We start from the raw sequence: 16,876 nt of genomic DNA on the forward strand, positions 1-16,876 counted from the left end.
AATGATCTCTGTTCATTTTCAAGGCAAACCATTCAATACCACAGTAATCCAAGTCTATGCCCCAACCAGTAACACTGAAGAAACTGAAGTTGAATGTTTCTATGAAGACCTACAAGACCTTTTAGAAATAACACCCAAAAAAGATGTCCTTTATATTATAGGGGACTGGAATGCAAAAGTAGGAAGTCAAGAAACACCTGGAGTAACAGGCAAATTTGGCCTTGGAATACGGAATGAAGCAGGCCAAAGACTAATAGAGTTTTGCCAAGAAAATGCACTGGTCATAACAAACACCCTCTTCCAACAACACAAGAGAAGACTCTATACATGGACATCACCAGATGGTCAACACTGAAATCAGATTGATTATATTCTTTGCAGCCAAAGATGGAGAAGCTCTATACAGTCAACAAAAACCAGACCAGGAGCTGACTGTGGCTCGGATCATGAATTCCTTATTGCCAAATTCAGACTGGAATTGAAGAAAGTAGGGAAAACCACTAGACCATTCAGGTATGACCTAAATCAAGTCCCTTATGATTATACAGTGGAAGTGAGAAATAGATTTAAGGGACTAGATATGATAGATAGAGTGCCTGATGAACTATGGAATGAGGTTCAGGAACCATGGTGATGTTCAAATGAAGTCTTGTAATGTTCATGGTAATACACAAATACACTTACTGCAGTGTCCCAGCTATGGGACAACACTATTTTCTGCTAAAGAGAGAAATAAACATTGTCAGGAGGCATAAGTATTTCAATTTAGGCACTCGATATTGCTATAGAACAAATCTGATAACGGATAATAAGGGAAAATAGATTTGGTATTTTCGATAGTATCTTTTCTCTTTGCTATTACATTAACAGGCAACCACATATAAATAAAACTGATTGCTAAAGACCTGATGTAATAGACTGTTTACCAAGCAAAGGCCCTCAAGTTATTATTTCCTTGCTTTGGGATACTGCTAGATTTATAAAACACTAGCAAAAATGTAAAATATTTCACCCAACTTCTCCTAATATTAACATCCTCAATAAACATGATACATTTTTCTAAAACTGAGAAATAAACATTGGTAAAATGCTATTATCGAAAATATGGATTCTTTTCAGAAATCAGTTTTTTTCCACCAATGTCTTATTCCACTTTGGGTTCAGTCCAGGGTTTCCCTGGTGGCTCAAAGGTGAAGAATCTTCTTGCCAATGCAGAATACACAGGTTTGATCCCTGAGTCGGGAAGATCTCTGGAGAAGGAAATGGCAACCACTCCAGTATTCTTGCCTGGGAAATCCCATGGACAGTGGAGCCTATCCATGAGGTCTCAAAAGAGTCAGACAAGACTTGGCGACTGGACACCAGCCAGGTGACCTGCTGCATTCAGTGTCCCGTCTCTGTGTGTGGACAGTGCTCCCGTGGCTGGCTCTTTGCAAACCCGTGGACCCTCCAGGCTCCTCTGTCCGTGGGATTCTCCAGGCAAGAATACTGGACTGGGTAGCCTACTCCAGGGGATCTTCCTGACCCAGGGATCGAACCTGTGTCTCTTGTGTCTCCCGCATTGGCAGGCGGGTTCTTTACCACTGTGCCACCTGGACTTCCTGTCTCCTCCCTTGTCTCCTTAGTCTCCTCTGATCTTTGATAGTTTCTCAGCTTTTTTACTTTGTTATGGAAGACTACTGGTCAGGCATTTCACAAAAAGTTCCTCAATTTCTGTTTATCTCAATAAAATTATTTTTGAAATTTCAAAAGTCTAATGAAAATCTCACAATAAAGTGATTAAAATGAAATAATTTACTGGGAAAAATAGTACGAATTATAATGACTGTGGACTAGTTATATTTTGATGTTTATTTGATTTTTAAATGATTTAATAAGTGCTAATAAATGCAGAGGGTTTCATTTTTGGCTTTTATTGTCATGTTTTTTTCAAAACATTTTGCTCTGTGATGGGAGTCAGATAATAAAACGAGACTTGGTGCTTAGAATTTGTAAGTGCCATTCTGTGTCAATGTGAAGTCAAATTCAGCATGCGTCAGCACTCTGAAAGCCACCTTCAGCCCAGAAACACGCAATTCATGGGAGTAAGAGGAAATCACCTCTCTGTTCCTCTTTACCAAGCAGGATTTCAAAGTGTGCTGTGCTCTGCTTTAGTCCCTATAGCTGATGCATGATATGATTATGTTGGCAAAATTCTGGACATACGCAGCAAAAATGACTGCTTTAGTCCAGGAGGGCTGTAAGCTCTTGTGGCACAGTGGTAAAGAATCTGCCTGCAATGCAGGAGGCCCGGGTTCCATCCCTGGGGTCGGCAAAATCCCCTGGAGAAGGAAATAGCAGCCCACTCTAGTAATCTTGCCTGGAGAATTCCATAGACAGAGAAGCCTGGCAGCCTACAGTCCATGGGGTCACAGAGTCAGACACGACTGAGCAACTAACACTTAGACCTCCAGGAAATCACTACTCTGAGAAGAAAAAATAAAGGAATAGGTCTTATTTTGCTTATTTTTCGAGTGCATGAAAGAGATCTACACCAATTAAATAGGTATTTTTATTTTTGTTCCATGAGACAGGACATACAGCAGTGCCCTTCATTAGCAGCGTGTGGGCGGACAGACACTGCTTGGCTTTTCAAGGACATGTGAACATGCAGGGACCATTTGGCTGGTTATCGACAGGACTAATTGCCTGCAGGAAGATTCACCTTCTCACGAGTCCTGTCCCTTCTCTGAAGACATGCCTGCCATTGCTGTTTAAGATGCTGCTTCATTCTCTCCTGGTGAATTAACCCATATCACCTTCTCATTCAGAGCTGTCTCCTAAACATGTCAGTGGTCTCACCAAACAGGCTCCTGGGTACCCTTCAGGTTTTCCTTCTAGAAAATTCCATGTTGCTGCTAGGAGTGCAGGAATCCCCAGGATGCAAAACTGCTCCACACCTCAGTTTTCTACCACATTAGCCAGCGAGCCAGCTTGCTATAGTCAAATACCCCCGGATTCCCTGCCACCTGATGAAAACCCTTTTAGCTCATAGCAATCTCTTTCTTTCATGCTGTCTCCTCTCCAAAGTGATTTTACACAAAGGGCATCCTTTTTCCATTTAAGACGCACTGTGATGTAGGCGGTTTGATTTCTTGGCTGGAGTTCCTAGCCATAACGATGCTATTTACCCAGAATCCATTCCTAAGATTTAACTTGACTAAAAATTGGATTTAATGGGCCTGTTCCATCACAAGATGGTGACCTAATGAACTCCACACTTCAGGTAGGATTTTGGTTAAAACACTTGGGAGAATTTTTCATTATACAAGTTGTCAAATGTGAGGGTCCATTGCCCTAAGTGGAGTGATATAAATTACATTTCTGGGGATTTCAGAGAATACAGAAGACAGTGGCATATCCAGAGCATCTTACATTTGTTTTCCCTTCTGAAAGCAAGATACTATATACATGATTACTTGGGCTATAGGATTCAATTGTTTACTTATAACTGCATATAAGATGAATACATCAAGACAACAAATAAACAACCAAATAAGTAAAGCCCATTCAGGAATAGTTACTGCAGGCTCATGCTATGAGTAAATTCAATTACGTAGTCCTGTGTCTTTGTCCTCTCACAAAACGTATATGGTACTATGAAAGACACACTGTGTTTTTGCAAAAACAGTTAATACACAGGATTAAGCTTAATGCACAGATGAGTTTAGCTTCAGCTATCTTTTCAGTAGGGATATGAACTTTCAATATTGACTTATATTTAATTGCTGTCAAATATATACCAATATTAGAATCAGTCTTAACCATTCATTCATTCAAAAAAATACTTGAGAGCTCTTTGTTCTCTGGATATAGTAGTAAAAAAAAAAAATACAGATTAAAACAGTAACAGCAACCAAAAGCACAAAACTTTCCGCCCTTATGGAAACAGTTTCTGCCTCTTGGAACATCCATTCAACTGGGTAGCCAGAGGATGGTAGATAAATGAGTGCATTTGTAAATAGTATTTTTCAGTCGTGCTAAGTGCTATGGAAGGGTGGCGAGGGAAGGCTCACCCATGAGCCCACATTTCAGCAGTAGAGTAAGTGAGAGAAAGGGTGATGCAGACATTTGGGGAAAAGTGCTTCAGTAAGACAAAACTGCAAGAGCAAACGCCCTAATGAGGGAGTCTGCCTGAACCATTATTCCAAGAACTGCAAAGAGCCAGTGTGAAGGGCAGTGAACCACAGTAAGGATTGTAGGAAATTAAAAAATATGGGAGAACCAGGTCAGGAAAGATCTCGGCTTTAAGAATTCAATCAGACTCATCAACTCTTTCTCTAAGTTATAGCAGATGCTCTTAAACTGAAGTCTAAGCAAATTTAGGATTATAAATTAAACAAAAGTCACAAACAATGAAATTTAAAAAACAGAGGTACAGGGTCAGAAATCTTAGGCATTTCAGGTTGATTTCTTTTAAATGCCTAGATTTTTCAAGGCACATGTCATCTCTAAACTGCAAGACCTGCGGCTGCCAATCTGCAGTGTCTACAGTCCCGTGGCTTCTGGATGTCCAGAGAACAGACTACTAGAATCAAGTCAAGCCGCTGTGAGTCCTCCTTTGTATACACTTGCAACTCTGGATATAGTTCACAGCCTACTGAGTTCCCTGAAACAAACGCAGTGGCTCTCTGATAAATGTAAACCCAAAGGGTTTTTCTCCACCTGTGAACTGATTAGAAATACTTAAGAATACAAAAGCAATGAAAAGAGGTGAGCCAAAGGTAACTTTAAAGGTATTATAGGGGAACCCTGGTGGCTCAGACAGTAAAGAATTTGCCTGCAATGCAGGAGACCTAGGTTTGATCCCCCAGTCAGGAAGATTCCCTGGAGAATGGAACAGCAACCCACTCCAGTATTCTTGCCTGAAGAATTCCATGGACAGAGGAGCCTGGCGGGCTACAGTTGATGGGGTCCCAAATAGTCAGACAAGACTGAGCAACTAACACTTTTAAGCAGCACACAGTGTAAAAAAGCAGAGTATATTTTTGGGGATGAGGAGATATAAATACATTTTCTTAAATATTCACAAGTCTAAATACACTCATTTTTATCTGTAACTTAATTTAGCAAAAAGCTAGTATCTCATAAAATATAAGAATTCATATCACTAATTCAAAGATTGTTTTCATTAATATTTTAGTGTTTCAAAAATACTTCTACTGGCCATTTGACTTTAAAAAGCAGAGGTCATTAAGGATGAGAGGAAGCAGTTTATATGGCTATCATTTACGTTTTTATATAAATGCATTTGCCCTTGCATCTATTTGCCTTTTAAAATCTCAGTTTACATATGTATATAAATAATATATATAAATATGCAGCAATCTCTATGTAAACACTCACCTATTTAAATATAAACCCACAGGACAAAGAAATTAAAAACTTCTTTCCTTTCTCCTTGGAGCATAATTTAAGTTTAATTTTAAAAGAGAAAGTTCTCACCAATTTTGTTTACTCAAAACTTTGCACCATTCACCATTGTTAGATGCAAAATATAAATATTGCTATCTGTTAACAGTGAAATATGTATATCTCATTTTTTCTCATTTCATGGTTGGAAAGTCCAAAATAAGTGTTCATCTTTTCTGTTTCTATTGTCTTGCTTTCTCTTTATCTTAATAATCCAGAAGAACAGTTGGAAATTCACAAAAGGCAAACGACGATTCCCCCAAGTCTCACCACTGCCAATTTTTGTGGAGGCCAACTGTTTTTTGTTTTCTGCCCGAATATACATAGTTCTCTCTACTGCATTTGTCTACCAGGCCATCCATGAAATGCTGGGAGAGAATACACACATGGTTGAGAGTCACAGCCAGAAATGAAACACTTCACAGCAGCACCAAGTTTTAGGTGGAGAGTGTGAAATTGTCATCATCATCATGAGAATGAAAACCAGTTGTAGAGCAGACCTGGGACGCACTAACCCAAGCAGGCAGCAATTTTTAGAAACCATTACAGCACTGGAAAGGATGTCTACAATTATTAACCCTCTCTTCTTGCTCCCCACTTTCAGACATGATACAGAACAAAATACCCTTGCACTTTGCTCAAAATGTCCAGGAAAGAACCATGTCTTCTGGCTTTTAGTTTATCTAAAATCAGAGTAACTCTTTGGCTCTATCAACTTAGTTTTTGGAAATTGACGGTGTTTTATTTTCATCAGTCAGCTGTAGAGACATAATGCTACTGTAAGTGAAAACTCTATTCCCAGGTACAACCTGTATGCTTCTGTTTTATGGACTTAGCTACTATGGGGCTAAGGAAGTACAAGTCAAACATGCAAATCACAGCTCAAAAGATTTCCTCTTCAGTTTACTTCTCCTTTTGGGTTTTTTAAATTATATTTCCTCCACATGTTAACCATATTTTTAGTCACATAAGCTTCAGATATTGGTGCTGTCATTAATTTCCCCCTTTACCTGCACCATCTCAAAATCTGCGGGCAAAATACAAAAACGAAAGGCTCCTGTGATGTAGTAAGAATGGGCTGAATTGAGGAAAACACACACACACACATACACACACACACCCTTAGGAAAGAAACAAAAGATACAAATACAAATGGCAGAAGACCTTAAAAGCCAAAGAGAGTTTTCATTTCATGCAGCAGAAAATGGAGTCAACAGTTTATTAAGGGAGTGATATAATGGGACTAATATTTTTTAAATATTAGATCATTAGCAGGGTTCATATAATGGTGCCCTCAGTAGCTCAGTTGTGTCCGACTCTTTGTGATCCCAGGGACTGTAGCCCACCAGGCTACTTTATCCACAGAATTTTCAGGCAAGAATACTAGAGCAGGATGTCATTTCCTACTCCAGGGGATCTTTTTGACCAAGGGATCAAATGACAATAGAATAATTTCTTTAGATAATCAGTACTTTCACACCAGAGGAGATGAGAACTCAACCACTGCTGAGGGCAGCAGAGAGAGAGGAGATGAAATCCAAGATGCAAAACATTACAGGAAAAATTTGAACTTCATAATAAACTTAATACAAGTGAAGAATTAAAGACTATATCTAAGTTCTTATACCTAGATAGCTAAGTGAATGATGGCATTTATGCAACTGTCACAAAACCTAGAAATGAGTTTAGTTTTAGATATGCTGTTTAAACGATATTTAAACAACTGTGCTACCAAAACTGTTCTGAACAAAGTTAAAAACTGCAGTCTTCTGCAAAATGGATGCTTTCCACACTTCCTAAGAATAACTTCTCACCATTAAACTATATCCTCCTTGTGAAAACAGAAAACTTCAGTTTCTGGACATAAATTTGCAGACTTATTCAATGTTGATTCAACACCCAGTCCTTTTTTGAACACTTACTGCCTCTTTAAAACTATAAAGTGCAATATACTTAAAATGTTGAATCAGCAAACACGTTTCCATTACTTGTTTCAAATTGGTGTATCAACCTGACTTAGGTCTACATACCTGTTGAACTGTCTTGAATAAAACGTTTAAACCCAGAATAGAATTATTCCATGCCTCTTGTAATCCACTATTTTTTAAAACTAATGGTGATATTCAGACTTTGGTTTCAAATGAGGAATGTATAGGAAGGTTTCAACTGATAAGACATGAGTTTTCTGGTAACAAATTTGATTATATCTGAAGGTACTCATTTCATTGTAGAAAGCGGACCCCTTTCAGGGCCCGAAAGGGGCTCTTGTCTAACATTTGGGAATGAATTTTCCGAGGAGACATACATGCTGACAAAGCAAGAGACTTCACTGGGAAGGGGCGCCGCAGGAGCAGAAAGCCAGAGGGTAACGGAGCCCAGGAGGACTGCTCCGCCACGGGGCTCACGCTCTCGGGTTTTATGGCGATGGGATTAGTTTCCGGGTCATCTCTGGCTGGACAGTGACTCAGGGGCCTTCCTGGTGGCGCCTGCATCTCTCAGCCAAGGTGGACGCCAGCGAGGAGGATTCTGGGAGCTGACAGGATGTGTGGCGTCACCTTTTGACCTTTCCCAGATTTCCCCAGTTGGGGGTGGCTTGAGAGTTCTGACTCATTGGAAAAGACTCTGATGCTGGGAGGGATTGGGGGCAGGAGGAGAAGGGGACGACAGAGGATGAGATGGCTGGATGGCATCACTGACTCGATGGAGGTGAGTTTGAGTGAACTCCGGGAGTTGGTGATGGACAGGGAGGCCTGGCGTGCTGCAGTTCATGGGGTCGCAAGGAGTCGGATACGACTGAGCAACTGAACTGACTGACTGACTGGGAGTTCTGTGTCCCTTACCAGGACCTCCTGTCATAAAATAACTCACATGAACGGTTCCTATGGTGCCTGACCATGGTTGGAGGTATCAGTCAGTGTGCTTCCCTTACCAGTTTCATTTCAGTCCGCCATAAATAGCTGTCAGATTTAGTAATGAACTTAAAGAAGTATGAAAATGTCGGTTGTAAGAGAAGTTCTGTAATGATCTTTAAGAAATTCCAGAACTTGTAGGGTCAGTAGTTACTAACCATTAAATTCTCATTTTCATATGTGTACCGCATATGACATATCCTGGGCTTCCCAGGTGGCGCTAGTGGTAAAGAACCTGCCTGCCAATGCAAGTTACGACGTTAAGAGATGTGGGTTCGATCCCTGAGTTGGGAAGATTCCCTGGAGGAGGAAATGGCAACCCACTCCAGTATTCTTGCCTGGAGAATCCCATGGGCAGAGGAGCCTGGTGGGCTACAGTCATAAAGAGACGGACTTGACTGAAGCGACTTAGCTCACTCGCACACATGACATATCTTAATGTACATCCTTCCGATCAAAAACTTTTATATATCAACTATATCTGTATACCTTTATTAACAACATTAATTACTGTTTTTATATTTCACATTGTGCAAGATAGTATAAAATGTTATGTATGAAACATTATAAAACCTAACACATCCAATTATATGACAGAGCTTGTTGATATACTATTTTGCTGTTGACAGCCCTTGCTCTCAAGGGCTGGAAACCAGCCAGTGAGGAAGAATTACCCATTTATTCTGATAAACTGAAAACTTCAGCACAGCTACAACATTTCACGTCTAAAAACTCAAGTGATGAGAGAGACAAAAAAAAAAAAAAAAAAAAAAAAGCTAATAAAAGAAGAGTGAAAAGAAGAAGAATCTGAAATTGACTTTCCTTCTAAAGCCTACGAAACCTACAGGCAACACGGGGCTTGCTTGTCAGTATACCCACGAAGAACTCTTCAATCCAAGTGCTTAGTTATAAATAAATGTTTGGAAAATACCCATTTGAACAACCTTTGTATCCTTTCATTTTAAAATGAAATTTTGTCCAGAAATAAGTGATTTTTTTAAAAAAAAAAATCAAGAATAAAGAAAGTATCAAGATCTAAACTAAATGGTTTTGAAAGTATGGGTTCCTTGAAGCCTTAAGCGTTAATCCACGCTCAGTAGCTGAACAGAAGCTTATTTCCTCATAGCATGAAAAAGACATGAAAGCTTCAGGAGTTTGAAAATCCAGGGAAGAAATAGCTTAAAGGGTGACTGATTGCAAATGTATAAAGCTCGTTTTGAAATGAAATGTCTTAAGTGAGAGGTTTTACTCAGAAAAGAAAATTAATTTCTTTGCAAAATGTACACAGTGTTTCTTATCTACTTTACACTTTTTTTCTACTTTACATTTTTGTGTCTCTCATGTGCCCTAATTTAATTTTAGCTGCTGTTTAAAAAATGTACTGGCTTTCTGTTTAGAGCTACATAATTAGATTCGGATGCTCTTTTCTTGGGTTAGTGTTATTTGAATTTTGTGGTTTAACCTGACTTTTTCTCTTTATTCAACATGTTGGGCATCACATCAATCATGCAGCAGCAGCAATCTTGACTTTCAGTAATAGTGACGATAAAGGTGGCACCTCAAACGCAGAAAGGATAACAAACATTTTAAATTTGAAAAAAAAAAGTATCAAATCTGCATCCATGACTTTGACCCAGCATTCTCTCATTCTAAATTTTACACCATCAATTCATTTGCATTCATAACAATGTTATGTGGATAAATGATATACTGCAGGGTTGCTGGTAATAGCAGAGTAACCACAATACCTGTTGATAAGAACTTGCCAAATACACTATAGTACATTTACAAAATGGGGTAAGACAGCTTTTTACATTCTGATTGAAAATATCTCCAGGTTATGTTTATGTGTGGAGAAATGCCTTGCTTTTTCATACACATGTGTCTTTTGCACGAGAAAGAAAGAAAATGAAAAATACTCTGCCACATGTTCTTGGATCCCCATAAAGAAACACTAGAACCACGAAAAAGAACTTTAAAAATTGGTTCCACGACAGAGCTGATGGGTAGGGTCTAGGTCTACCAAAATGAGGGTGGGAGAGATACTTCTCAATTCATGAATTATGTGCCACTAATATTCCTTACCTCCCTGGTAAGGAACATTAAAGTGCGGTCATCAAGGGTTTAAAGCTCCATAGACACATTTTGACTGCTGAAAGAAAATTTATATGGGCAGCCAATGGAGGCTCCACAGTCACATTTGCATTTTAGAATGGCTGAGTCTGGCAGTGGGGTGCAGAGTAGGTTGATGAGGAAATGCCTGAGGCATGGAGGTCTCTTAGTTTGGCTTTACTTCTAACAATAATTGACATTCAGTACCCAAATATGTCATGTTAAGCACTTTCTCACTCAACCCTCACATCAGTATTGTGTGGTAATGACCGCGATTATTTCCATTTTACTGATGAAGCAACTGAGGCTCAAACAGTCTACCAGTCTTGGAGGACCAAGGACAACATGTTGCATGGGGGAGGGGAGAGAAGGGGGAGGGGGAAAAAGAAGAAGGGGAAGCTGGACATTTAAAGGGGAATGGAGACACTGTATTGTACATTTGAAAGTTGCTAAAAGAGTAGATCTTAAAAGTTCTCAACATAGGAAAAAAATTGTAACTTGTGCAGTGGTGTATGCTAACTAGTTTTGATAGTTCTTTGCAAAATATATACATATATCAAAATCACTGTTAAACTAATACAATTTCATATGTCGACCATTGGTGTTGTTCGGTCGCCCTGAAGCATGCCAGGCTTCCCGGTCCCTCACCATCTCCCAGGGTTAGCCCAAGTTTATGTCCATTGCATCAGTGATGCCATTCAGCCATCTCATCCTCTGACCCTTCCTTCTCCTTCTGCCCTCAACCTTTCCCAGCATCAGGGACTTTTCCAGTGAGTCGGCTGTTCGCGTCAGATGACCAAAATACTGGAGCTTCAGCTTCAGCATCAGTCCTTCCAACAAGTATTCAGGGTTGATTTCCCTTATGATTGACTGGTTTGATCTCCTTGTTGTCCAAGGGGCTTTCAGGAGTCTTCTCCAGCACTACAGTTCGAAGGCATTGATTCTTTGGTGCTCTGCCTTCTTTACGGTCCAGCTCTTACAACCATACATGACCACTGGGAAGACCAGAGCCTTGATTATACGGACCTCTGTCAGCAGAATAATGCCTTGGCTTTTCAACACACTGTCTAGGTTTGTCATAGCTTTCCTGCCAAGAAGCAATCATCTGATTTCATGGCTGCAGTCACTATATGCAGTGATTTTGGATCCCAAGAAGAGGAAATCTGTCATTGCTTCCACCTTTCCCCTCCTATTTGCCAAGAAGTAATGGGGCTGGATGCCATGATCTTAGCTTTTTTAATAATAGTTTTAAGCCAGCTCTTTCACTGTCCTCCTTCACCCTCATCAAAGGGCTCTTTAGTTCGTCTTCGCTTCCTGTCATTAGAGTTGTATCATCCGCATATCTGCTGATGTTTCTCCCACCTATGTCAGTTGTGTCTCAATTAAAAGTATACATAGAGATAAAGGGGAAGAGTGGGAACTGGGATAGATTGGGAGTTTAAGATGGACAGGACAGGACACTACTACATTTACAGTGGATAACCAACAAGGACCTACCATATAGCACAGGGACCTCTATTCAATATTACGTAACAACTTAAATGGGAAAACAACTGGAAAAAGAATAGAACAGGTACATGTGTAACTGAATCACTTTGCTGTACACCTGCAACTAATAAAACATTGTGAATCAACTGTACTGTGATACAAAATAAAAAATTTAAATATGTAAAAAATAATAGAAGGGAATGGAGGAAAGGAATTCCCAGGAAGACAATCAGAAAGGAAACAGGAGTAACTGAAGAGCTAATATTCAGTAATTAAGACAGTAGGAGTATAAGGGGTGATGAAGTAGAAGAGAAACCTTCTAAGGTGCCTATTTTAACTATTCCTTTGGAGGAAAATAAAAGGCAATGTGTAGCCTGCATGAAAGAAATGACACTAACAATGAGACAGCAGGTCCACGGTGGTCTCTGCTGTAATGTAAATGTTATAGGATTTGCTTATCTGTCTCCTCACTCTTTGCATATTTATCTTCTATGTAGGTTCTCATACATCAAAATAACATTTCTACTGTCAAAATGTATTTTTCCAACCAACAAGATACCTGGAAAAAGAGCATACTTAACTAGTTTTCAAAAAACTAATGACAGCCCTGTAACCTCACAGTATCTGTCATATGTCACAATAGTAAAATCAAATTGAACATAGCAGGTTTATTTTAAAATCTCTGCTTTGATACAAGTCCTTATGAAAAATCCTTCAATCATTCCTTTATAAAAAATAATAACACAAAAAGCTCCTAAGAAGCTTATTTTTACCAGAAGCTCTATCTCTGATACATCTTAGACACCATGGACTATACTATAAATGCAATTTTAAGATGTACTGTTATAAAAAATCATAGAGAAGCAAAGAAAATTCCCTCTGCAAAAGAGATTTCATTGCATCTTGGCCTGGCAACCACTGATGATGTCTCTGAAATGTATTTGCCAGATAGCAGTCATAAATTATTCTTATTCAAAAGCATAAAATCAGAACAGGAATAGAAGCCTGCATATTTGTATAAAATTAACAGCCTTCTAGATGTAAAGGACACAATGGACATGAGTTTGAGCAAACTCCGGGAGTTAGTGCAGGGAAGGCTTCACTGTCAGGGAAGCCCGGCAAGCTGCAGTTCACGGGGTCACAAAGAGTTGGACACGACTTAGTGACTGAACAACAAGACATAAAGGAACAATCCAACTCTTTATCAGTATATCTTATTCATACTAGTGTTAGCTGCTCAGTCATGTCTGACTCTTTGAGACCCCATGGACTGTAGCCCTCCAGGCTCCTCTGTCCATGGGATTCTCCAGGCAAGAATACTGGAGTGGGTTGCCATTCCCTTCTCCAGGGGATCTTTCCGACCCAGGGATTGAACGCAGGTCTCTTGCACTGCAGGTAGATTCATTACCATCTGAGCCATCAGGGAAGTCTTATCCATATTAAGTGCTCAATAATTCTCTGACAGTATAGATCCTTAAATACAAATCAGCTCAATAAATGTTCACAGAACACTGACTATAAGCCACTGTACCACTGCATTGTACTGGCCAATGCATTAATGAATGGATCCTGGCTTGACGGAACATGCAGTCCAGTGGGGCAGACCAGCATGCAAAGACTAATTTCAAGTCATTAAAGAAAGCACCACAGTAGTGATGCTCTCAATGCACTGAGACAAAAAGGAGCATTTGATACAGCCTGAGAAGAAAGGCTGGATGAAGAAAAGCTGATTAGAGAGAGAGAAGCAGGCAACATCAGCAGCAGGAAGCAAGTCTTTTATAAAATCAAATTGAAATCATATGATGAATCATTTTACCTGTAATTACTTGAATAGGATTTAAATAATACCTCTTTCTTGTATGTTAATGTGTATATTCTTTTGTCTGTATGACAATTTTGATGAATTAATTTCAGATATATGAAATTGGTCCCTCGTTCTTACATTCATTAACTAGCTACGTGATACTGGACAGCTTTCCGAACCGCTTGAGCTTACTTATTCTCAACTGTAAGATGGAGTTGAACTAAGTCACTTTAGTTCTTTAGTCACTTCAGTTCAGTTCAGTCGCTTAGTCGTGTCCGACTCGTTGAGACCCCATGGACTGCAGCAGGCCAGGACTCCCTGTCCATCATCAACTCCCGGAGTTTACCTAAATTCATGTCCATTGAGTCAGTGATGCCATCCAACCATCTCATCCTCCGTCGCCCCCTTCTCCTCCTGCCCTCAATCTTTCCCAGCATCAGGGTCTTTTCAAATGAATCAGTTCTTCACATCAGGTGGCCAAAGTATTGGAGTTTCAGCTTCAACATCAGTCCTTCCAATGAACACCCCGGACTGATCTCCTTTAGGATGGACTGGTTAGATCTCCTTGCAGTTCAAGGGACTCCCAAAAGTCTTCTCCAACACTACAGTTCAAATCAATTCTTCAGTCCTCAGCTTTCTTTATAGTCCAACTCTCACATCCATACATGACCACTGGAAAACCCATAGCCTTGACTAGATGGACCTTTGTTGGCAAAGCAATGTCTCTGCTTTTTAATATGCTGTCTAGGTTGGTCATAACTTTTCTTTCAAGGAGCAAGCGTCTTTTAATTTCATGGCTGCAGTCACCATCTGCAGTGATTTTGGAACCCCCCAAAATAAAAGTATGCCACTGTTTTCATTGTTTCCCCATCTATTTCCCATGAAGTGATGGGACCAGATGCCATGATCTTAGTTTCGTGAATATTGAGCTTTAAGCCAATGTTTTCACTCTCCTATTTCACTTTCATCAAGAGGTTCTTTAATTCTTCTTCCCTTTCTGCCATAAGGGTGGTATCATCTGCATATCTGAGGTTATTAGTATTTCTTCTGGCAATCTTGATTCCAGTTTGGGCTTCCTCCAGCCCAGCGTTTCTCATGATGTACTCTGCATAGAAGTTAAATAAGCAGGGTGACAATATACAGCCTTGACATACTCTTTTTCCTATTTGGAATCGGTCCATTGTTCCATGTCCAGTTCTAACTGTTGCTTCCTGACCTGCATACAAATTTCTCAAGAGGCAGGTCAGGTGGTCTGGTATTCCCATCTCTTTCAGAATTTTCCACAGTTTATTGTGATCCACACAGTCAAAGGCTTTGGCATAGTCAATAAAGCAGAAATAGATGTTTTTCTGGAACTCTCTTTGATGATCCAACAGATGCTGGCAATTTGATCTCTGATTCCTCTGCCTTTTCTAAAACCAGCTTGAACATCTCGAATTTCATGGTTCAAGTACTGTTGAAGCCTGGCTTGGAGAATTCTGAGCATTACTTTGCTAGCATGTGAGATGAGTGTAATTGTGTGGTAGTTTGAACATTCTTTGGCATTGCCTTTCCTTAGTCACTTAAGAGTCTTTTAAAACAAAACACATCATAATTTATTGTGGATACATTAACACATGTGAATACACAGGCTATATCTCTGCCATTTATTGTTCAAAGTTAAAAATGATTAAGAATAGTGATGTGAGAATTTTTATAAGATAATGATATTATAAAAATTTCAAATAGTATAAAAGTGCATAGAAGACAGAAAGTCATCTAGCTATCAGAAATAACTGTAATTAATAAAGTGACCAACATTCTATATAGATTCTTTCAATGAAGTCAGAGAATTTTACAAAAATGAGATATTTAATAAAACTATATTTAATAATAGCAAAATATTCATTCTACTTTTCTGTTTTAACAATATATATTTTATTGTTCATTTGCTAAGTCATATATTTAGCAGGTTGTATTTCATTAGTCATATTTTTACATATCCAATTGTATGGAATTTAATTTGCAGTTTGGTAATAATTGAATAAATTATCAAAAGATAAATGTACTCAAAACTATTTAAATTCTCTTACCATAGATTCTCTATTCCTGAGTTAATTATTTCCATGCAGTTTTCAGTGGGCCTGATTTTATTGCCAAGTTATTTGTTCTAAGAAAGATTTGTAGGTGTAATTCCTTGAATTCTTACATACTTGAATTCTGTCACATGTCCTCTTTATATTCACTATTTAGCTGGATTGAATTTTGTGGTAAATGCCTGATTCTGTGAGACTTACAGACATTGTGTAATTATGTGGATATTGCATCTGGCACTGGTCCTTTTCTATGACATCTCCATTTATTGTCTGGCAGGAATTTGACTTCATTATTATTATTTTTTTAAATTTAATTTTATTTTTAAACTTTACAATATTGTATTAGTTTTGCCAAATATCGAAATGAATCCACCACAGGTATACATGTGCTCCCCATCCCGAACCCTCCACCCTCCTCCCTCCCCATACCATCCCTCTGGGTCGTCCCAGTACACTAGCCCCAAGCATCCTGTATCATGCATTGAACCTGGACTGGCATCTCGTTTCATACATGATATTTTACATGTTTCAATGCCATTCTCCCAAATCTTCCCACCCTCTCCCTCTCCCACAGAGTCCATAAGACTGTTCTATACATCAGTGTCTCTTTTGCTGTCTCGTACACTGGGTTATTGTTACCATCTTTCTAAATTTCATATATATGCGTTATTATACTGTATTGGTGTTTTTCCTTCTGGCTTACTTCACTCTGTATAATAGGCTCCAGTTTCATCCACCTCATTAGAACTGATTCAAATGTATTCTTTTTAATGGCTGAGTAATACTCCATTGTGTATATGTACCACAGCTTTCTTATCCATTCATCTGCTGATGGGCATCTAGGTTGCTTCCATGTCCTGGCTATTATAAACAGTGCTGCGATGAACATTGGGGTACACGTGTCTCTTTCCCTTCTGGTTTCCTCAGTGTGTATGCCTAGCAGTGGGATTGTTGGATCATAAGGCAGTTCTATTTCCAATTTTTTAAGGAATCTCCACACTGTTCTCCATAGTGGCTATACTAGTTTGCATTCCCAC

Source organism: Bison bison, unplaced genomic scaffold, assembly GCF_000754665.1.
Source record: "Bison bison bison isolate TAMUID 2011002044 unplaced genomic scaffold, Bison_UMD1.0 scf7180017864360, whole genome shotgun sequence".
In the NCBI taxonomy this organism is placed as follows: domain Eukaryota; kingdom Metazoa; phylum Chordata; class Mammalia; order Artiodactyla; family Bovidae; genus Bison; species Bison bison.